The 24,034-nt window shown below is 38.3% G+C and overlaps 1 protein-coding gene and 1 long non-coding RNA gene across 5 annotated transcripts in view; one reads left to right on the top strand and one right to left on the bottom strand.

The window, feature by feature from the left end:
- The window catches only part of LOC145439661 (uncharacterized), a 129,984-nt gene that overhangs the window by 18,062 nt on the left and 87,888 nt on the right, over positions 1-24,034 (bottom strand). The gene's annotated exons all lie outside the window — the stretch shown is intronic.
- The window catches only part of LOC145439675 (uncharacterized), a 79,182-nt gene that overhangs the window by 54,339 nt on the left and 809 nt on the right, over positions 1-24,034 (top strand). The window lies entirely within an intron of this gene.

The raw sequence follows: 24,034 nt of genomic DNA, 5'->3' as shown, positions 1-24,034 counted from the left end.
CAAGTACCGCAACAACTGCTTGGTATTCAACAGGAGACGGAAAAGGCGACTTGTCCTCGAAGAGTGTCGCACTAATGAACACTACATTGGAGTCCACGATGGCTGACGCATCACCGCTGCCTGGACAGAAAAACCAAAGGTTGGGAATACCCGCACCTGTTAATTCCCGACTATCAGGAACCACCGTGGGGAAGACAACCACAGATTTCGTCGACTACAACTATACTCGATGGCTAAACGAACTATTGAGAATGGAAGGTGGATATAAGGTAAGAGAATTATCATTGATCGATAGGATGATTATGGAAGGTGCAAAACTGATACCTATCATGGAACCAGTGGTTGCAATAATGGTGGTAACAGGGTTGATGGCTCTGGTGATTTTGTCATGGGTAGGTTGTATTAGGTGTCGTCGACGTAGAACCTTAAGTCGTACGAGGAACACGAGGAGACGAAACGGAACAAGTCAATGGATGGCGATAAGAGTAATACGGAGCACAACGGAGAATGAATAAATCTGAAGGTAAGGATGGGTGTTTGAGATTTGGAGATAAATACGGGATTTTCGTAGTTTGTTTTAGGGAAGAAGTGAAGTGTGGTGTGATAAAATTGGTAATTTTAGAAGTAACATTGCGATAGGTATAAGGTGTACGAAAATATACCGGCGGTGCATCGTTTGTAATAGGTATCTAGTGAAGTTTTTTACGTAATGGGCGTGAACGGAAAAAAATGAAACCTCGTAACTAGAAATCTGCTGAGTCATGAAATATTAATTCGAGAGAATTATAAAAGAAAAAGGTTGACGTGTAAAAGTACTTAGTAAATAAAGTGATCACCATGAACGGGTAATGTTGGTGTATAGTTCACTAGTTCTTTCAGATCGGATTATTCACACCTTCCATATACCGCTGTTTCGCACCTACAGAATAGTCTGCTGTTCACAACCACAACAAGAATCACAAGTATACACAGTTATACATTCGTTGTATTTATTACTCTGAAATCAAACTCTTCACAAAAGCACGCACAATCGTATCATTAACTTTTTTATCATCACCAAAATTATTCAAGTATTCCTTGGCTGAAAATCCTTGAGCTCTTTTTATCAAAAATGCAATAGCGTGATCTCCACACACATCCGAAGTTTTACTCTGTAGCTGTTTCCCAGTCACGGAGAATTTATCAGGCTCCAGGAATTCGATTATCTGAGGTTTTAGTGGTCCGAAACCTAGTGAATCATGAAAATGAGTATCGTCATCTCTGTATATAGACACCCAGTGAAACCAGGAAAACTCGACTCGTCGTAATTAATGGTGATAGCGAATTTTCCGCTAATTGGTTTCTTTGGTAATTGGTCTACTGGATAAGTCCCCAGATATAGACTTCGTGTGTCAGGATGGTTATAGAGAATATCATCGATCTCAGCCGTATTCATATTTCGACGACTTGTATTTTTTGATTCAACTGTAGAAGATGTTGAAACTCCTTCAAACATAACAAGGTTACGGAGGTTGGTAAAGGCTTCGATGTAGTCAAAACCAGATGCACAGTTCCTGTCTTATGAAGTTGATAACATCCCAAACTATTATCGGATGTCAAATCAAACATAAAAAGAGTGTACCCATTAACATAATCTTTGCGTGAAATATTTAAAGGTGCCTCGGATTCCCAGCGACCTGTCTGAGAGAATAGTGTCATATAACCTTCGAGTCCACCGTGTCTATCAAAATCGAAATGAAATTCGCGTCCGTTAATTTGACGTCCATCCACGCTTAAAGAAAGATTTTGAACATCAAACTGTTTAAAGTTGAATGGGTTTTTGGTCCGAACACCGTTAAATGTCGTGGTCTCGACTAAACCAACTACGATCTTCTTTGGCATGGTACCGCTAACTAACTCTCTATCAATTTTCGATAAACCCGCGGCGAATGTATGAGTCGACATTTGCAAACGTATCCAAGGATACTTGGCAGTATTCTTCTGCAATACAGACTTGTGTGCTAAGCTTACACTTTCAGCGATCTTCATCTGTTTGACATACACTTCCATTTCGAGTAAAACAATTTGTACATCCTCCGCGTCACCGAGCAGACAGAAATTATCTTCGTTACGTGTAAATTTTAATTTCATGTCGACATTATCCAACATACATCTAGACTGTTCAAAAAGACCAATTCGAATTTTTCCGATCAACTCTAGCGGGGTACTGTTTTTGGTGAGGTCTTTTCGTTTAACATATCCAGTATTCGCTGCACCAAGAACATCCATAGAGCCAGCAACATCTTTATAAAAACCTTGTCCTTGCACAAAACTCTCCGAGGCGCCGTGAGTATCATTCAACAACCGAGAGATATAAGCTTTGTAGGCATGACAATTATCCGAATTTGTGATAACCTCATTTGAAATAGTTACATCGATTTGTTTGAAAAGAGAATCCATCATGTTATTGACAAGACCCACTTGCGTATCACTTGCTAAATCAGTTCCATCGCGTTTAGTGAGCTTCAAACGTAATCTCAAGAATGTGTTTTGTAGATCCGTATATCGATCCGTCCTTGGTAATTGTACTTCCATGACATTACCTAAACTATGGGGTTTGACGACGACATATTGCGATTCCTCAATACTGGTTTGCGTGTGGGGTATACTAAATATGTTTGATCCGGAGTTATGACATTCTCTGGAACCCGCATGCATCAACATAGTTCTTAGTCGAATATATCCTGTTGTTTACGACGACGTTTGAATGAAGTGTTCTTTGACTTTGTTTTTTTCCTTTTTATAGCTTTTGGGGTTAAAATTTTATCAATCACTCGACCGCCAGCTTGTTTACTTCTCTTGATAACACTAGACTTTGATCGAGTTACCCTGTAATAGATCTCTCTCTATTTCACCTCCATTCCGTAACAATTGACCGCCAGCGTATTTCGCAATAGGTGTCACTAAACGACCAAGTGATTTTAACAAACTCCCGATACCGGAACCGGCTTGAACTCCACCACTAAAATATCCATAACCATCACCTGTCTGGTTATAATGACGATGGACAGAATGATGATCACACGTGAAAACAACTTTCATAATCGCTTCCTAATGTTAAATGTAGCTTGCAGTGAACGACTTATTATATTTATATGTTCCCCAAACTCATCGCTGAGGTAAAGACATACAGAATCAGCAACATCTTTTGAAACAGGGAAATAATACGGATTTGTCGCTGTCCAATTATGTGCGACATCGCCAGGTGTCAGCGGTATAACTCGTAATAAATGCGCTAACGTATCTCCAAGTAAGTGAGGGTGAATAATATCGCAATACACAAACAAATATTGTCCAATCGTCGGTTCGGTTAAAGTGAAATCGATCTCCATGAGGGCTAATTCGCAATATCTCGTCGGGATGTTGTTGATGGTGAGTAGTCTGTGTTCAAAATCAGCACCAAGCATAGAGGGGGTTAACGTCACTATTTTCATCGTGCGTGGAGTGTCAATGTGGTCTCTATATCATGTACTAACTGACCGTATTGGTCCCTGATGGTGATTTTTATATCGCGGATGTGGTTAATCGACACTGCGAAATAAAACGGTTTTTCGTATACAACTTATTGTCTCATACACGAGTAGTAAGGGTTGAATCGATCGGTACGCACCAATCACAGAAGGCCACGTCATCCTAATTGCCACGCCCCTTTTCATAGCCTAAGGGTACATTTTGTAAAAGTGATTAAATTCCGAAATTTAATATTAACATGCTTTCGAGAGAAAATAACATTCAGATTCTACATAAATTTCGGAAACTATGATGTCTATATAAGACTATATTCGTCAGATATTCTATTATGTGTATTTAGGACTTTGTATTTTCGCGGATAATATATGGCGTCTCAGATAACACTCATCGATGTTGAACTAGGCGCGATTTTTATGATGATATATTGAAATTCTACGCACATTTCGCACGATCAACTTCGCATGATTGTATGTGTATTTAAGGCTATCTATGTTCACGAGAACACTTGAGAAATGACATCGCATAACAGATTTCACGCAAAAGTCGATATTGCTTTGTGATGATTTTGATGTTGTTAGAGTATGTATGTTCACGAAGACTGCGATATCGCACGGATAAATGCATCATCACTAATTAATTACTTAAATGCGACTTGATAATAGTAATCCCTAGAATAATATAAAATGCGATTATGAGTGCAGACAGATCGCGGTTTTGATCTCCGAGGTCTCCACATTTTAAGCCTCATTATCAGCTCGCAGTACAACCGCTACCTCTATAATGTTTGCATGTCGAGTATAAGGGTATTTAACTCAGCACTAAAATGCCAACGGACTAGCCGCAGGGGCCTGGTTCTCGTCGCTATAATTAAACGAACACCTTCGCCGCAGGTACGCGATCCCCGACGTTATAATGATAGGGTCAAATTAGCCGCATGAAAGCGAGTCTAATGAATATAACGACCGACAACAAGTTAGTTGAAAAGTAAAACTAATCGTGACCGATGCAAGTCGGCGTGAAACAGCGCTTTCGCTCGATTCTTGTAGTGGCCACATTTCATACGATTCAGTCCTTTTCATGTCACTAGAATAAGGGTAATTAAACCGACAGTGAAACGCCGCCGGCGTCTTATAACGTAATAATGTAAGCTGGGTCGGGTGCTGCTATAATGTTAGGAGCGAATATAGTAGAAAGTCCACAAACTGCGCTTAGGTAGCGAATCGCTTTGATGGTTTTGATGTTGTTCCATACCGATTTGGAAGATAGTACACTTAATTACGTAACTAACTACTTCTATTAAACTTCTATACTGAATCTTGTAAAGTATAATGAAAAGTGAAACTAATCGAAAAATTCACCTCGCTTCAATTTCGATGTACAAAAAAAAAAACCACAAACTAGGTTTGCTTTCAGAGTCGGAAATTAAATGCATAAAAAAATTTAAGTAGGTTTTCCTCACACGCAACAAATATACTCAAGTGTTTAATTGAATCCCAACTCGAAACTTGATACGTAGTTGTAGGACATTATGGCAATGCACCATGCTAAATTTCATCACACATCTAATTATGGAACACCTTTAAAACTAACGCAGTCGAATGCCGACTTTACGCATATCTGTTTTGCATAAACATAGCATATACCTATACATATTCAATTTTAATAACAGAATTAGCAGGCTAAACTTACGCAGTTGTAAGACATTATGACAATGTACTATGTCAAATTTTGTTACGCATTTCATGATTGAACAACTTGAAAACTCGCGGTTGTAGGACATTATCAAAATACACCATACCAAACTTCGTCAGACATTTCATGATGTAAAACCTTTAAAACTAACGCAGTTCGCTACAGACTTTTGCGTAAATCTGTTTTTCGGTAGCGCAGCACGTACCTATGCATAGTCAACATTAAAACGGAATTACCATGTTAATAATCGACTCCCCACCTTGAAACTCGGTACACAGTTGTAAGACATTACGGCAATGTACCACGAGACTTCGTGAAAGTTACTTGGAAATAGTTATTTCTACCCTAATTTAATAGATTTCTCAGATATCGTAGCAACGGAACTGGGTTGAGGGGGCGGTTAAGGCGTTGGACTTAAGTTTCAATGAACAAGTGTTCTAAATTACTCATGTTTTCAACATAAACTAAACGCAAAGTGCACGAATTTCCATATTGATCAAATACCACAAACTTTGCTTGCTTTCAGAGTTAGTAACTAAGCGCGTAACAGAATTTACCTAAAAAATGTCAGTACTCCGAAAATTTTGTAAAGTATAGCTTTTTGGCGTTGGACTTAAGTTTCAATGAACAAGTGTTCGCGTAGGTTCGAATCCCACACCCACTACGTTTTACGAGAATTAATATTTTTAGATTCAAATTTAGCGTATTGAGTACTTTTTCTGCCTTTTTCAGCGCATTAGAGACGTTTACACTATGGATTTCGTGAGCTTTACTTGAGTTTTATAAATTAACGTAAAAGTAGTCATTTCAGAGTAAGTAAAACGTTCGTATTGTAGGTTCATTTCTGCTTAATACTATAATTATCATGGAGTTGAAGCAGCCCAATATCAAAAACACTCGAAAGTATTTGTTGCATATAGCTAAAAACCTAATTGAGTACTCTGAAGAAGTACAAGTAGCACAGTTTGTGGTATTTGTATGACATCGAAATTTAGCTAACCAGAACTTATACTTGAGTACTCCGAAATGTACAAGTACTTTACCTTTACACGACGTTTCCGTAAAATGAATACTAATTTTATTAAAAAATAAAAAAGCACGAAAAATTACATTTTATCCCAAACCATCTGAATACTAAAGTATAGCTTCTCGCGTATATGTACCTAATACTAAAGTGTTTAAGATTTCAGTTCGCTTCAACTTCATGACATTTTCAGTATTAAACAGAAGTATGAAAACTCGTTAAATAGAAGTAAAAGTAGCCTAGAAACATAACTACTTACTGAAATATCGTTACGTAGAAGTGGGGTTAGTCTACGAACATAACCACTTACTTACTTTGAAATCTCAACTTGTAGTTGTAGTCGTACTTTACCTTTACACGACGTTTTTGTATAATGGATACTAACTTTATTAAAAATAAACAAAAAGCGCGAAAAATTACATTTTATCCCGGAACGCATCAAGAAAAATCGTAGAAATTTTGTAAAGTAGATAGAAAACTACACTATTCCGATGCCCTGAAGACTCTTACACTCTGGATTTTGTGCAGTATATACTAATTTTACATTGCGGAGTATTCCATAAACGTTAATCCAGTGATCCTCCATCTATTTTCAATCACGATCCTCTTATTTGTCTAGGCTTCGAACCCCACATCCAGTACGTTTTCTGGGGATTTATATTTTCAGAGTCAAGTATAGCGTATCGAGACTTCATGAAACTCACTTGGAAATAGTTACTTCTACCCTGATTTAAAAGGTTTCTCAGATATCGTTACAATGGAACTGGGTTGAGCGAGCGGTTAAGGCGTTGGACTTAAGTTTCAATGAACAGGTGTTCACGCGGGTTCGAACCCCACACCCAGTACGTTTTAAGGGGATTAATATTTTTAGATTCAAATATAGCGTATCGAGTACTTTTTCTCAACTGTAATAAAAACTTTTAGACTCCGGATTTTGTGTAGTATATACTAATTTACAATACCGCATTTGTAATTCGTGCAAGTACAGGAATATCATAGTTCTTGTAACAAAGTTGTCTGCGCACAATATATGTTAATCATAAGTCCTACACATTCATGATTTCGTCCTAGTTTGAGTTTTAGAAAATATTATACCGACATCGCGACATCTTTCAAAAAGAAAACCATGATCAATGCTTGAGAGATCATTTTTGTTATTTTTCATTGACATAAGTCATTCTGGACCGCGTAAACGCATCGTACGATATAGATGAAAGTTATGCAAATCCTAGGATCCTCATTTTCAAAGTAGCTTAGATCTCGAAATAAGCTCTGACTCGCTATTCTCCTCAAAGCATGGAATTATCACGAGTATCACCTTCGATCGCTGAAGAAAAGGATGAAATTATATCGGAAGCATATTCCTTGACCAGGAATTTTATCATGTACGAACTCGATGGCTCATGCGTTAAGGTAAATACGAAAGCAGAGAGAACCTTACGTGGAGTTGGGGATGAAATGTTCGAGCGACATCGAACTGTCCTAAACGCAGTCTCCAAACGTCTCCGCTATAGCGATGTCGAAGTCAATGAAAAATATAAAGAATATTTACCCGATGAGCGAATGTTCCTCATGATAGCTGATGAAATTTGCAAAAATACCAAAGAAAATTGGGGTAGGATTGTCTCCTTTTTTGTGATCGGTAGCATTCTTGCTCGCAAGAACGAGGATGAACATCACGGGGAGCATATAGAAGCTATCATACAGACAGTCGGAAATTACATTGCTAGCAGAAGACTAAAGTGGATAGTCAAAAATGGAGGATGGGTAGGTGATTTACATGCTTTGCTTAGGATTTATAAATTATCTTTTAGCATGACATATATAGTGTATCCGCTCTCCAAAGCCCATATCATCTCTCGATGATGAAACTCAGCTTTACCTTCCAATTCGGTTCCCGACAAGATAAATTTCCTCCGTACGATCATTAGGGCTTCTATTTTTGTTGCAGGATGGCTTTGTAGGATTCTTTGATAATACCGCTCTCGACTACAATAAAGTTTGGAAGGGACTCGTGTTTGTCGGAATCGGACTGACATCTATAGCAATGGCATTATCAAGATAATGGATGTTCGCATGTTTTGTCTCATGTAATATTTTAAGAATAAAATTCTTCATCGCTTAATCGCATCCATTTTACTGTAGGATGTATACAGTTTCTTCTGAGAATACTCGAAGGATTGCCCCAAATGGAAACCTTCTTTATACCTTTAATTTTTTCAAATTTCTATTGACAACGCAGTCTATTTTATTAACAGAATTAGCATGCTAAACATTAAACTCTCACCTTGAACGTTGGTACGCGGTTGTAGGACACAATAACAATGCACCATACCAAATTTCATCACACATTTCATGATGTAACACCTTTAAAACCAACGCAGTTCTCTACAGACTTTTGCGTGAATCTGTTTTTCGGTAGCGTAGCACGCTCCTATACATAGTAAGCTTTAATAACGGAAGTACCATGCTAATAATCAAATACCCACCCTGAAACTTGGTACGCAGTTGTAGGACATTATAAAAATACACCATACCAAATTTCGTCAGACATTTCATGATGTAACACCTTTGAAACCAACGCCGTTCTATACCGACTTTTGCCTAAATCTGTTTTTCCGTAGCGTAGCACGTACCTCTACATAGTCAACTTTAATAACGGAATTACCATGTTAATAATCGACTCCCCACCTTGAAACTCGGTACGCAGTTGTAAGACATTATGACAATGCACCATGTCTAATTTTGTTACGCATTTCATGATTGAACAACTTTAAAACTAACGAAGTTGCCAACGCCGTTCTATACCGACTTTTGCCTAAATCTGTTTTTTCCGTAGCGTAGCACGTACCTCTACATAGTCAACTTTAATAACGGAATTACCATGTTAATAATCGACTCCCCACCTTGAAACTCGGTACGCAGTTGTAAGACATTATGACAATGCACCATGTCAAATTTTGTTATGCATTTCATGATTGAACAACTTTAAAACTAACGAAGTTCTATACCGACTTTTGCGAGAGCGTAGCACAGTGGTTCTTAAACTTTTTAGACCGCGACCCAAATCTGACTTTTAGTGGTATCTCGCGACCCAAGCAACACACAACCAATTATATCAATAACGAAGGGTTTGGCCACCCAGCGACGGTCAATTATCGCCACCGAACTTTTTGGCACCGCACTTTGCCCAGCCGTATGTTGGCCCAACGTCATATATTCATGTATCCAAGCGTGGGCGGGTTTTGGCCTCATGAACCGGCAACCGCTCGTTGTACAACTCTACACTAGAGCGTCCAAGGTCTCCGACGGTGTTTTCCAGAGAAACCAATGTTGAAAAAATCTTATCATGAATTCAAACCAATTTGTTTAATACAAAGGTCGGCACATTTTCATGATCAAGTCATGTTGTGGTGGCGACTTCTCCGCGTGTCTCGCTTATTGGCCGCGGTACCAAACTCAGTGACCTCTGATATGCTCAAACCAACTACAATAAATAGCGCGAAAAGCGAAGATATTTTTGTTGTTGCGATGACCTCAAATAATATTACATACATATTAAAAGACCGCTCTGGCACCTTCGCGACCCAAAATTATACCCTTCGCGACCTATGTTTGGGTCGCGACCCATACTTTGAGAACCACTGGCGTAGCACGTAGGCTACTTATGCATAGTGAACTTTAATAACGGAATTACCATGCTAAACATTGAATGCGCAACTTGAAAATTGGTTCACAGGTGCAGGACATTATGACAATGGAACATATCAAATTTCATCACACATTTCATGATAGAACACATTTAAAACTAACGCAGTTCTATACCGACTTCGCGTTAATCTGTTTGCGGGAGCGTAGCACGTACCTATGCGTAGTCAACTTTAATGACGGAATTACAGATGTAATTAAGTTTCAACACTTTTACAATGATTCGTCTTGCTTCCTATAACGTCCCACTCGAAGCCCGCGTTATTAGGCTGTGATCTCACCCTGAGCTATGTCTTGAAGCCGACGGGTCTCTGCAAATTGTTTCGATTTATTCTGTCCGTTTCAATTTAAGATAGGAAGCCCATTTCACTCAATGTATCGATGCCTACGGTAGTCTACAAAATTTTCTGATTAATTCTCCCTATGTTAATTTATCATGAGAAAGATGATTTGACTCATAAAGTACGAAATACTTGTTCGCTTGAGCTAAGCCGCAGCGCTTGGAGTGGGATTTTACGAGGTATGTGGACTCATTTCGAGGGGCTCTATGCCATAGGAGCATACTTCACGCTCCAATTCGATTCCCACACATTCCATATAATTACTAACAGAACCATTGAGTATCAGCCTTGAAATTTTGCGTAGTACTAGATGGCATGTATACAATTTCATGACATCCGACATTACGACGGAGACTATCAAAATATCGAAAGAAGCCCTCTATTCTTTTCTGAAATATTCAAGGTTTTATCAGGACTTCCCTTCATATAAGCTCCAGCAGAATCACTAATAACCTCTCAAGTTTACTCAATTTACTCTAATTTGATACTCGAGCACTAAATCCCTATTTTCCGCAAGTATGTAAAGGCTATCGCTCGATACTCAACGATTCGTAATTTTGCTGGAATACAAGTACCATTAGGGATTAAAAAGTAACTAATATAGGTGGTTATGTTTGTAGATTATTTACCGGTTTTTCTGGAGAAACTACCTACTTTTAGGACTTTATATTTTAAAGTAGTTTGAAGTAACGTTTGTATCACCTTGACAAGTGCTATCATCAAAAACTGCTTTTGCTAAACACTTACACTTTCACTAAACTTCTAGATTGAATCTTGTAAAGTAGATAGAAAAGGAAAACTATTAACATAAGGTAAGTGAGAAGCACGCAAATTTTGATTGCATACAAATGCCACAAACTGCGCTAACTTCCAGAGTAGTTAGATATAGAAGTAGTCGTACTTCTTGATAATACCCAAGTAGGTTTTTTGCCTACATGTACCAAATACTCTCAAGTCCTTATGATATCGGAGTACATCAACTTCATGATAGCTACAGTATTAAACAGAAATAGACCTAGAGTACTAACGTTTTTGCGCAGTGAGAGTTTGCAAGTTCTCGAAGTATTTTTGTTATTTTTTATTGCGATAAGTCATTCTGCAGCGCGAAAATGCGTCGTAGGATATAGATGAAACTAGCACCACTCATCAAGACCACTGAAAACAGTACATTTCAATATTTAGTAGCAGAAAATTTCTAGTAAAGTACAAGAATTGATAATTTCCGAGTGAGTTAAAAAATAAGTATTGAAGCTATAGTTTACCTGAAAACCGAAAACTCTGGAATAGAAGCAGATGAAGTGTAAATAGTTAATCACTCGATTAAGTAAAGTGCAAGCAGATAAAAGCTATACTTGAGTACTACAAAATGCACGAATACTGCGCTATCGACTCCCTCCACGTAAAAAAGTGACTAAGGTCTAAGACTACTTTTACCGATACTCGACAGTTTCAGTTTTAGATAAAATTCGGAAACCAAGTAATTTCATAAACATAAGCTAATTAAATGAATTTACTCGAATGTACTATGCCGCGCTGATAAGATTAATTATAATATACTTATCATGTTACAGTGATTTTTCTAGCGTAGAAAATCTTTAAAATGTAGTAAGCAGGCCGATGGGTATTCGTTGCGTTGTATAAGCATAAAAAACATTCCCGCGCGCTCCTACACCTGACACTTCCTACCCTACCACCTAATACTAAGACGCGCGCGGGAATGTTTTTTATGCTTATACAACGCAACGAATACCCATCGGCCTGCTTACTACATTTTAAAGATTTTCTACGCTATCATGAAGTTGATGTACTCCGATATCATAAGGACTTGAGAGTATTTGGTACATGTAGGCAAAAAACCTACTTGGGTATTATCAAGAAGTACGACTACTTCTATATCTAACAACTCTGGAAGTTAGCGCAGTTTGTGTCATTTGTATGCAATCAAAATTTGCGTGCTTCTCACTTACCTTATGTTAATAGTTTTCCTTTTCTATCTACTTTACAAGATTCAATCTAGAAGTTTAGTGAAAGTGTAAGTGTTTAGCAAAAGCAGTTTTTGATGATAGCACTTGTCAAGGTGATACAAACGTTACTTCAAACTACTTTAAAATATAAAGTCCTAAAAGTAGGTAGTTTCTCCAGAAAAACCGGTAAATAATCTACAAACATAACCACCTATATTAGTTACTTTTTAATCCCTAATGGTACTTGTATTCCAGCAAAATTACGAATCGTTGAGTATCGAGCGATAGCCTTTACATACTTGCGGAAAATAGGGATTTAGTGCTCGAGTATCAAATTAGAGTAAATTGAGTAAACTTGAGAGGTTATTAGTGATTCTGCTGGAGCTTATATGAAGGGAAGTCCTGATAAAACCTTGAATATTTCAGAAAAGAATAGAGGGCTTCTTTCGATATTTTGATAGTCTCCGTCGTAATGTCGGATGTCATGAAATTGTATACATGCCATCTAGTACTACGCAAAATTTCAAGGCTGATACTCAATGGTTCTGTTAGTAATTATATGGAATGTGTGGGAATCGAATTGGAGCGTGAAGTATGCTCCTATGGCATAGAGCCCCTCGAAATGAGTCCACATACCTCGTAAAATCCCACTCCAAGCGCTGCGGCTTAGCTCAAGCGAACAAGTATTTCGTACTTTATGAGTCAAATCATCTTTCTCATGATAAATTAACATAGGTAGAATTAATCAGAAAATTTTGTAGACTACCGTAGGCATCGATACATTGAGTGAAATGGGCTTCCTATCTTAAATTGAAACGGACAGAATAAATCGAAACAATTTGCAGAGACCCGTCGGCTTCAAGACATAGCTCAGGGTGAGATCACAGCCTAATAACGCGGGCTTCGAGTGGGACGTTATAGGAAGCAAGACGAATCATTGTAAAAGTGTTGAAACTTAATTACATCTGTAATTCCGTCATTAAAGTTGACTACGCATAGGTACGTGCTACGCTCCCGCAAACAGATTAACGCGAAGTCGGTATAGAACTGCGTTAGTTTTAAATGTGTTCTATCATGAAATGTGTGATGAAATTTGATATGTTCCATTGTCATAATGTCCTGCACCTGTGAACCAATTTTCAAGTTGCGCATTCAATGTTTAGCATGGTAATTCCGTTATTAAAGTTCACTATGCATAAGTAGCCTACGTGCTACGCTCTCGCAAAAGTCGGTATAGAACTTCGTTAGTTTTAAAGTTGTTCAATCATGAAATGCATAACAAAATTTGACATGGTGCATTGTCATAATGTCTTACAACTGCGTACCGAGTTTCAAGGTGGGGAGTCGATTATTAACATGGTAATTCCGTTATTAAAGTTGACTATGTAGAGGTACGTGCTACGCTACGGAAAAAACAGATTTAGGCAAAAGTCGGTATAGAACGGCGTTGGCAACTTCGTTAGTTTTAAAGTTGTTCAATCATGAAATGCGTAACAAAATTAGACATGGTGCATTGTCATAATGTCTTACAACTGCGTACCGAGTTTCAAGGTGGGGAGTCGATTATTAACATGGTAATTCCGTTATTAAAGTTGACTATGTAGAGGAACGTGCTACGCTACGGAAAAACAGATTTAGGCAAAAGTCGGTATAGAACGGCGTTGGTTTCAAAGGTGTTACATCATGAAATGTCTGACGAAATTTGGTATGGTGTATTTTTATAATGTCCTACAACTGCGTACCAAGTTTCAGGGTGGGTATTTGATTATTAGCATGGTACTTCCGTTATTAAAGCTTACTATGTATAGGAGCGTGCTACGCTACCGAAAAACAGATTCACGCAAAAGTCTGTAGAGAACTGCGTTGGTTTTAAAGGTGTTACATCATGAAATGTGTGATGAAATTTGGTATGGTGCATTGTTATTGTGTCCTACAACCGCGTACCAACGTTCAAGGTGAGAGTTTAATGTTTAGCATGCTAATTCTGTTAATAAAATAGACTGCGTTGTCAATAGAAATTTGAAAAAATTAAAGGTATAAAGAAGGTTTCCATTTGGGGCAATCCTTCGAGTATTCTCAGAAGAAACTGTATACATCCTACAGTAAAATGGATGCGATTAAGCGATGAAGAATTTTATTCTTAAAATATTACATGAGACAAAACATGCGAACATCCATTATCTTGATAATGCCATTGCTATAGATGTCAGTCCGATTCCGACAAACACGAGTCCCTTCCAAACTTTATTGTAGTCGAGAGCGGTATTATCAAAGAATCCTACAAAGCCATCCTGCAACAAAAATAGAAGCCCTAATGATCGTACGGAGGAAATTTATCTTGTCGGGAACCGAATTGGAAGGTAAAGCTGAGTTTCATCATCGAGAGATGATATGGGCTTTGGAGAGCGGATACACTATATATGTCATGCTAAAAGATAATTTATAAATCCTAAGCAAAGCATGTAAATCACCTACCCATCCTCCATTTTTGACTATCCACTTTAGTCTTCTGCTAGCAATGTAATTTCCGACTGTCTGTATGATAGCTTCTATATGCTCCCCGTGATGTTCATCCTCGTTCTTGCGAGCAAGAATGCTACCGATCACAAAAAAGGAGACAATCCTACCCCAATTTTCTTTGGTATTTTTGCAAATTTCATCAGCTATCATGAGGAACATTCGCTCATCGGGTAAATATTCTTTATATTTTTCATTGACTTCGACATCGCTATAGCGGAGACGTTTGGAGACTGCGTTTAGGACAGTTCGATGTCGCTCGAACATTTCATCCCCAACTCCACGTAAGGTTCTCTCTGCTTTCGTATTTACCTTAACGCATGAGCCATCGAGTTCGTACATGATAAAATTCCTGGTCAAGGAATATGCTTCCGATATAATTTCATCCTTTTCTTCAGCGATCGAAGGTGATACTCGTGATAATTCCATGCTTTGAGGAGAATAGCGAGTCAGAGCTTATTTCGAGATCTAAGCTACTTTGAAAATGAGGATCCTAGGATTTGCATAACTTTCATCTATATCGTACGATGCGTTTACGCGGTCCAGAATGACTTATGTCAATGAAAAATAACAAAAATGATCTCTCAAGCATTGATCATGGTTTTCTTTTTGAAAGATGTCGCGATGTCGGTATAATATTTTCTAAAACTCAAACTAGGACGAAATCATGAATGTGTAGGACTTATGATTAACATATATTGTGCGCAGACAACTTTGTTACAAGAACTATGATATTCCTGTACTTGCACGAATTACAAATGCGGTATTGTAAATTAGTATATACTACACAAAATCCGGAGTCTAAAAGTTTTTATTACAGTTGAGAAAAAGTACTCGATACGCTATATTTGAATCTAAAAATATTAATCCCCTTAAAACGTACTGGGTGTGGGGTTCGAACCCGCGTGAACACCTGTTCATTGAAACTTAAGTCCAACGCCTTAACCGCTCGCTCAACCCAGTTCCATTGTAACGATATCTGAGAAACCTTTTAAATCAGGGTAGAAGTAACTATTTCCAAGTGAGTTTCATGAAGTCTCGATACGCTATACTTGACTCTGAAAATATAAATCCCCAGAAAACGTACTGGATGTGGGGTTCGAAGCCTAGACAAATAAGAGGATCGTGATTGAAAATAGATGGAGGATCACTGGATTAACGTTTATGGAATACTCCGCAATGTAAAATTAGTATATACTGCACAAAATCCAGAGTGTAAGAGTCTTCAGGGCATCGGAATAGTGTAGTTTTCTATCTACTTTACAAAATTTCTACGATTTTTCTTGATGCGTTCCGGGATAAAATGTAATTTTTCGCGCTTTTTGTTTATTTTTAATAAAGTTAGTATCCATTATACAAAAACGTCGTGTAAAGGTAAAGTACGACTACAACTACAAGTTGAGATTTCAAAGTAAGTAAGTGGTTATGTTCGTAGACTAACCCCACTTCTACGTAACGATATTTCAGTAAGTAGTTATGTTTCTAGGCTACTTTTACTTCTATTTAACGAGTTTTCATACTTCTGTTTAATACTGAAAATGTCATGAAGTTGAAGCGAACTGAAATCTTAAACACTTTAGTATTAGGTACATATACGCGAGAAGCTATACTTTAGTATTCAGATGGTTTGGGATAAAATGTAATTTTTCGTGCTTTTTTATTTTTTAATAAAATTAGTATTCATTTTACGGAAACGTCGTGTAAAGGTAAAGTACTTGTACATTTCGGAGTACTCAAGTATAAGTTCTGGTTAGCTAAATTTCGATGTCATACAAATACCACAAACTGTGCTACTTGTACTTCTTCAGAGTACTCAATTAGGTTTTTAGCTATATGCAACAAATACTTTCGAGTGTTTGTGATATTGGGCTGCTTCAACTCCATGATAATTATAGTATTAAGCAGAAATGAACCTACAATACGAACGTTTTACTTACTCTGAAATGACTACTTTTACGTTAATTTATAAAACTCAAGTAAAGCTCACGAAATCCATAGTGTAAACGTCTCTAATGCGCTGAAAAAGGCAGAAAAAGTACTCAATACGCTAAATTTGAATCTAAAAATATTAATTCTCGTAAAACGTAGTGGGTGTGGGATTCGAACCTACGCGAACACTTGTTCATTGAAACTTAAGTCCAACGCCAAAAAGCTATACTTTACAAAATTTTCGGAGTACTGACATTTTTTAGGTAAATTCTGTTACGCGCTTAGTTACTAACTCTGAAAGCAAGCAAAGTTTGTGGTATTTGATCAATATGGAAATTCGTGCACTTTGCGTTTAGTTTATGTTGAAAACATGAGTAATTTAGAACACTTGTTCATTGAAACTTAAGTCCAACGCCTTAACCGCCCCCTCAACCCAGTTCCGTTGCTACGATATCTGAGAAATCTATTAAATTAGGGTAGAAATAACTATTTCCAAGTAACTTTCACGAAGTCTCGTGGTACATTGCCGTAATGTCTTACAACTGTGTACCGAGTTTCAAGGTGGGGAGTCGATTATTAACATGGTAATTCCGTTTTAATGTTGACTATGCATAGGTACGTGCTGCGCTACCGAAAAACAGATTTACGCAAAAGTCTGTAGCGAACTGCGTTAGTTTTAAAGGTTTTACATCATGAAATGTCTGACGAAGTTTGGTATGGTGTATTTTGATAATGTCCTACAACCGCGAGTTTTCAAGTTGTTCAATCATGAAATGCGTAACAAAATTTGACATAGTACATTGTCATAATGTCTTACAACTGCGTAAGTTTAGCCTGCTAATTCTGTTATTAAAATTGAATATGTATAGGTATATGCTATGTTTATGCAAAACAGATATGCGTAAAGTCGGCATTCGACTGCGTTAGTTTTAAAGGTGTTCCATAATTAGATGTGTGATGAAATTTAGCATGGTGCATTGCCATAATGTCCTACAACTACGTATCAAGTTTCGAGTTGGGATTCAATTAAACACTTGAGTATATTTGTTGCGTGTGAGGAAAACCTACTTAAATTTTTTTATGCATTTAATTTCCGACTCTGAAAGCAAACCTAGTTTGTGTTTTTTTTTTTGTACATCGAAATTGAAGCGAGGTGAATTTTTCGATTAGTTTCACTTTTCATTATACTTTACAAGATTCAGTATAGAAGTTTAATAGAAGTAGTTAGTTACGTAATTAAGTGTACTATCTTCCAAATCGGTATGGAACAACATCAAAACCATTAAAGCGATTCGCTACCTAAGCGCAGTTTGTGGACTTTCTACTATATTCGCTCCTAACATTATAGCAGCACCCGACGCAGCTTACATTATTACGTTATAAGACGCCGGCGGCGTTTCACTGTCGGTTTAATTACCCTTATTCTAGTGACATGAAAAGGACTGAATCGTATGAAATGTGGCCACTACAAGAATCGAGCGAAAGCGCTGTTTCACGCCGACTTGCATCGGTCACGATTAGTTTTACTTTTCAACTAACTTGTTGTCGGTCGTTATATTCATTAGACTCGCTTTCATGCGGCTAATTTGTCCCTATCATTATAACGTCGGGGATCGCGTACCTGCGGCGAAGGTGTTCGTTTAATTATAGCGACGAGAACCAGGCCCCTGCGGCTAGTCCGTTGGCATTTTAGTGCTGAGTTAAATACCCTTATACTCGACATGCAAACATTATACAGGTAGCGGTTGTACTGCGAGCTGATAATAAGGCTTAAAATGTGGAGACCTCGGAGATCAAAACCGCGATCTGTCTGCACTCATAATCGCATTTTATATTATTCTAGGGATTACTATTATCAAGTCGCATTTAAGTAATTAATTAGTGATGATGCATTTATCCGTGCGATATCGCAGTCTTCGTGAACATACATACTCTAACAACATCAAAATCATCACAAAGCAATATCGACTTTTGCGTGAAATCTGTTATGCGATGTCATTTCTCAAGTGTTCTCGTGAACATAGATAGCCTTAAATACACATACAATCATGCGAAGTTGATCGTGCGAAATGTGCGTAGAATTTCAATATATCATCATAAAAATCGCGCCTAGTTCAACATCGATGAGTGTTATCTGAGACGCCATATATTATCCGCGAAAATACAAAGTCCTAAATACACATGATAGAATATCTGACGAATATAGTCTTATATAGACATCATAGTTTCCGAAATTTATGTAGAATCTGAATGTTATTTTCTCTCGAAAGCATGTTAATATTAAATTTCGGAATTTAATCACTTTTACAAAATGTACCCTTAGGCTATGAAAAGGGGCGTGGCAATTAGGATGACGTGGCCTTCTGTGATTGGTGCGTACCGATCGATTCAACCCTTACTACTTACACGTCTCGTTATTTACTTGGATCACACGAAGCAATTGACTCATGTAATCACCCACCAAATGATGTCGTAGTACATTGATATACACAAAAAGATATCTGAGGTGGGGTTGAGTTGGTTGAGTTGGTTTAGGTTTGATCGACGTGACATTACATACTGGTGTCGACACTTTATCAACTACACTGAAATAATTTGTGAATATGTCCGTGGGGCGGAGTGTGATATGTTTCGGGTAACGAATTCGGAAAAGTTCGTCGTTGATTCTTTCGGCGAAGCAGCGTTTGACACTTTAAGATAATATTCTTCGCGTCAACTCGAGGTTGTTTGCATAATTCCCAAGTGGTGTTAGGTACACATCCACTATTCGATCTTTTTCGTTATGTAGCATCCAGAGTGCTTGATCACGGTCGATTATAATTCGATCAAGAGATTCACTGACAAAACTCATATCCATCAACGCGATTTCATTACAAATAATTTCATTCGGTAACACCACCGAGAATTCACCTTGGGTGCCAGACAACGTGATGTAACTCATATTGAATCAACAGCTCTACGACGGAAGCGTAGGGTCACTGTCACTGGTGCTTTTCGAAATTTAATGGGGTTGCCAGCAATGTTCCCTCTAATTCTTCACGAGTCTGCGCAAAGACGCCAACTCACTGCGCAGGCCCTTGGACAACAGTGTGCAACCACGCCCCCCATAGGGTGATAAACCGAACTTCTGGGGGGCATCGCCCCCCAGACAACCCTCAGGCTACACGCTTTTCACCGCTACTAATCATCTATGTCTGGTCTTTGTTTAGTGGGCGTTTCGCCTAAACGCGCGAGGCGCAAACATTTTCCATAATTCATGATTAAATCGGTCAATATCATCGGGAATTGCATATATTGCTATCAATTTTAATCCTGTCTCTGCTCACGTAATCACATTTACAGGTAAAGCTGATCGAGTGAGATGTGTTGGAAAAGGTAGGACCCCTAAATATAATTAAACATCTTCGGGCGTACCCGTTGGTATAATGACTTCCTTACATCATGCTATTTCGTGACCTCCTATCTGCTATGCCACAAGATATTGAAATCTGGACATTAGTCACTTTGATTCCACTTCGACGATATGGTAACATGCTATGGATTACTAGAAGACAGACATATACACGCACGAGAACGCACTTGAAATCAATACATGCGATCGATGTAGGCCTATCGCGTTAAAACACTGATGTGACGTCTTAATACCGGCAATACACTCATTACTATCAAGACATACAGTCAGATATACTGATACGAATAATCAAGTCCGATTGAAGCAAGAACAAGATCAGCGTGTGACCTTACCGACAGAAGATACCCGTTCAAACGAATCGAATAAAATCACAAATTTGTGGTGCTGAGAAGCTGATCTAATGCAACACCCTACAGTGCATATAGTTGCTGCATTTCCGATCAACGTTTGCAAAGGGATGGATTTTTTCAACAATATTGATGCGTGTACTTGCATAGGCTATTCTGCATATCATCCTATATCACCATACGTGATCAGATTCGCCTGATGGAAGTGATGACTTCGAAAATTCGCGGCATGTAATTGTACAGTAAATCTTACACAATATTCATGACACGCGGAGAAGACTATTCGTTAGTTTCTCGCAGTTAACTTCTAGCTAGCCCATTGTTATTTATAATTTTGTTAAACCACGTTATTTCGCTATTCCCACAAAGGATTGCGCTATTGATATGATATCAGTATCGCTCACGTGTACGATACCATAGTAAAAGAAAAATCTCTTTCATGAGTCGCACACGATTGCAAATTCTCATTGCTTCGCCGAGCGCAATATTTGCCTTTTCGATCCTCACTTGTAGGCCTACCTCGGTTTCAGATTTCGGCGATAGCAGTATTCACCTCTGGCAATGTTCCCTCTCATTTTTCTCGAGTCAGAGCGCCTGCGCGGTGCCTTGGACAAGAGTGCGCAACGATAAAAAAAGTCATCACTTCGGATTTTTTGTGCGCAGCCTAGATTTTCTGTGCGCAGAGACCGTTTCAGCACTGCGCATTTGCGCACGTGCGCAGCTTAGAGGGAACATTGGTTGCCAGCCGCATCACGTAGATAAACTCGTATTGTTCTAAAAGTGTTTCTCGCTAAAGCAAAGAAGTATGGTTTTGGGAATATGTTGATTTGGTTCTCATTCGGTTTAGCGGTTACAGTAACCACCCGTAAAAGTTGTTGTAGTTTGTTACCGTATGGTCTTGGTTGTATCAGATCACAATACACATAAACCTTATCAATCCGTTCCAACTTTACCGCAGGTGTAATTATAAATTCTACCACTCCGCGGCGACGAGATACAACACGTTTAAATGTTATTATGTCCAACACAGAACCAAGTGGTATCAGTCCGTAAGGCTCGGGTGAATCATGTGTGGTACGGGGTCCGTGTCTGGCGCTAGAGTCCGCGGTGTCGGTATTTATAGATACAGCCCGCTTGTGTCTTTTTTTACTCGTGACTAATCTTCTGAATGTGATTCTAAAGTCACCGAATCCTTGTAAAATGAAAATGTCCCCCATGTAATATTTCTCGTACGATTCTAACATTTCGTCGATGATGTAATACGAGCCTTCGGGAATATAATACCATTCGGTGTATCCATTTGCATCGACAAATCCAAAACCGATACTACTCGCTGTCACTTCAATTCGCGGCTGAAAATCATGGGGGAAGGTCAGCTCACATAATCCTAGCTCATGGCGATTCATTTCTAATTATTTGTAAAGTTCCGTTTGAAAATCTGTGCTAGTATTCGGAAATTTATCCAAACTCGCATTCGAAGGTATAGTCAACAACATTTTATTGTTTCTTTCAACATATACGGTAAGGTGATGGATTCGGTAATAAATACCCAAGTGAAGAAGACAGTAGCGTTAAATATATTTCAGATCCACCCCGACAGAAATTTGATATAATGAAAACACGATTACACCCACTAACATACAAATCTGTACAATAAACACAACTTGTTTTTTCAGACTGTTCGAGACTTTACCCATGCGAGAGGAGACGGAATCAGAATCCATAGTTTGGTTGAACAACATTTTCAGCGTCTATTTATACAAATCCGAAACCCAGGAATTAAATTTAGATGGGTAACCCAACCATTTACCAAGATATTTTGTTTTCTTTCCTTTCTTGCGAGTAGACAGGATTTTTTCGATATTGTAAATAGTATTATTTTTAGTTATTGGCTGTAATTCTTCACGTTGAAATCTACCGTCTACCGTGGTAGTCTTTCAACTGATTAGTAGGAGGGTCGCCTTTACGACATTGAGATATGAAAAAGATTTCTTCGGTCCAGTTCGCCAAGGCACTTTTTACAAAATTACCACGTGATTTCGAAATCCTGACTGGTGTGCCAATAGTTAGTTTGGGTTTTTTAGGGGTCATGTCACCGTATAACCTATGGAAAATTTGTTCTTGATTTGAATAATTAACATCCGCTGGAGGACACCCTATAGCCACGTGAAAAGTAGTGTTATACCCCTGGCATATCTCAGACAGGACATTGACATAATTCAAAGTCTTATTATGCGTGAAATAACGGTATAATACCTGCTTCAGAGTACGAATAACACGCTCACATATCGAGGCTTTCAGTTCACTATTTGCATGAAAATGTCGCACATTGTTCTCTTTTAAGAAAGTCTGAAACGCACGATTAGTAAACTCAGAACCCTGATCACTTTGAATAACATGAGGTATACGATCCTTAAATATTTCCTTGAATCCACGAATAATACCTTGCGAGGTTTTGTTCTTGAGTGGATACAGATATAAAAATCGACTGAAACAATCGATCGTCACCAACACATATTTAAAATTATCGTTTTCTTTTGAAAGATTTTGCATATGCATGGGATCGGTTTGATACTGAACACCGAGACCGGATGTAATCACTCTAGGTCTCTTAAATTTCTTTCGATAGGGAAAATGATTTGAGTACGCGTCCTTGCTCGAAAGAAACTCCTTGACTTTGGCTCTATTCCGCCCTCTAGAGAATACGTATGCACCGCGGTAACTACCAGGTAGCCCCGGCGTGAAATACTTAGTATGGCTCCCATCCGTATCGTCTCGGGGTCTTGGGTGTACGACCGCTTTTCGTCGGGGCATGCTGAGTCTTTACTTTGCTTCGTTGGCTACTCGGTAATGGTATAGGAATCCTTGATGGTTCACCCTTGATCAGGCGTCGCAGTGCGTCCAACTCACTAGCCGAAAATAGATTCCTTTGATCTGATATATCGATTTTCATCGGTTGATTCAGCGTGTCGTGTTTTGTTTGATAACGATTTAGTGCGTCGTTATATAAGGCTAATTTTCGTTCCTGGGGTATGTTCATGTGTAATATGTCGCTCATACATTTGTCGATATCCAAATTCAATTTCTGAACGTCAGCTCCGTTGACCGGGTTCGTATTTATGAAGATTTTTTTAAAAGAAGTCATTTTTTTAAAAGATTACCGAGTAAACCAGGGACGACGGGTAGGATGCTTGATAATAAAGTCATAAACAGACCACCATTCTGGTTAACCATACGTTTCTTATGTCGAATAGGGATATCTTTCCTGACAAGTCGATGTAAACTATATTTATGAGCTGATAGTCGCTTTCTTTTATACTTTGAAAGAGGGATGTTACCGTTTAAAATGTTCTTTGTACAATCGCATATACACTCGATCAATTCTTTGCTGGCCCCCGATATAATTTGTTTGCGTGTCTCGGGTTTACTTTTATGTAGGAACTCTAGTGTGGGTATCCGCCGCCGTGTCCGAGCTGGTACCTTCGTCATTTTGAGTTTAAAGTCGTCTCTGCGCTTGGCTATTTATACCATCATACTATAAACCACCATGGTTTCACCAGGGAATATATTGGTCATAACTAGGGCAATTT

Source organism: Botryllus schlosseri, chromosome 5 (assembly GCF_051294905.1).
Source record: "Botryllus schlosseri isolate E-star chromosome 5, Bs_hap1, whole genome shotgun sequence".
NCBI lineage: Eukaryota > Metazoa > Chordata > Ascidiacea > Stolidobranchia > Styelidae > Botryllus > Botryllus schlosseri.
This window is presented reverse-complemented; position numbering and strand designations above follow the sequence as displayed.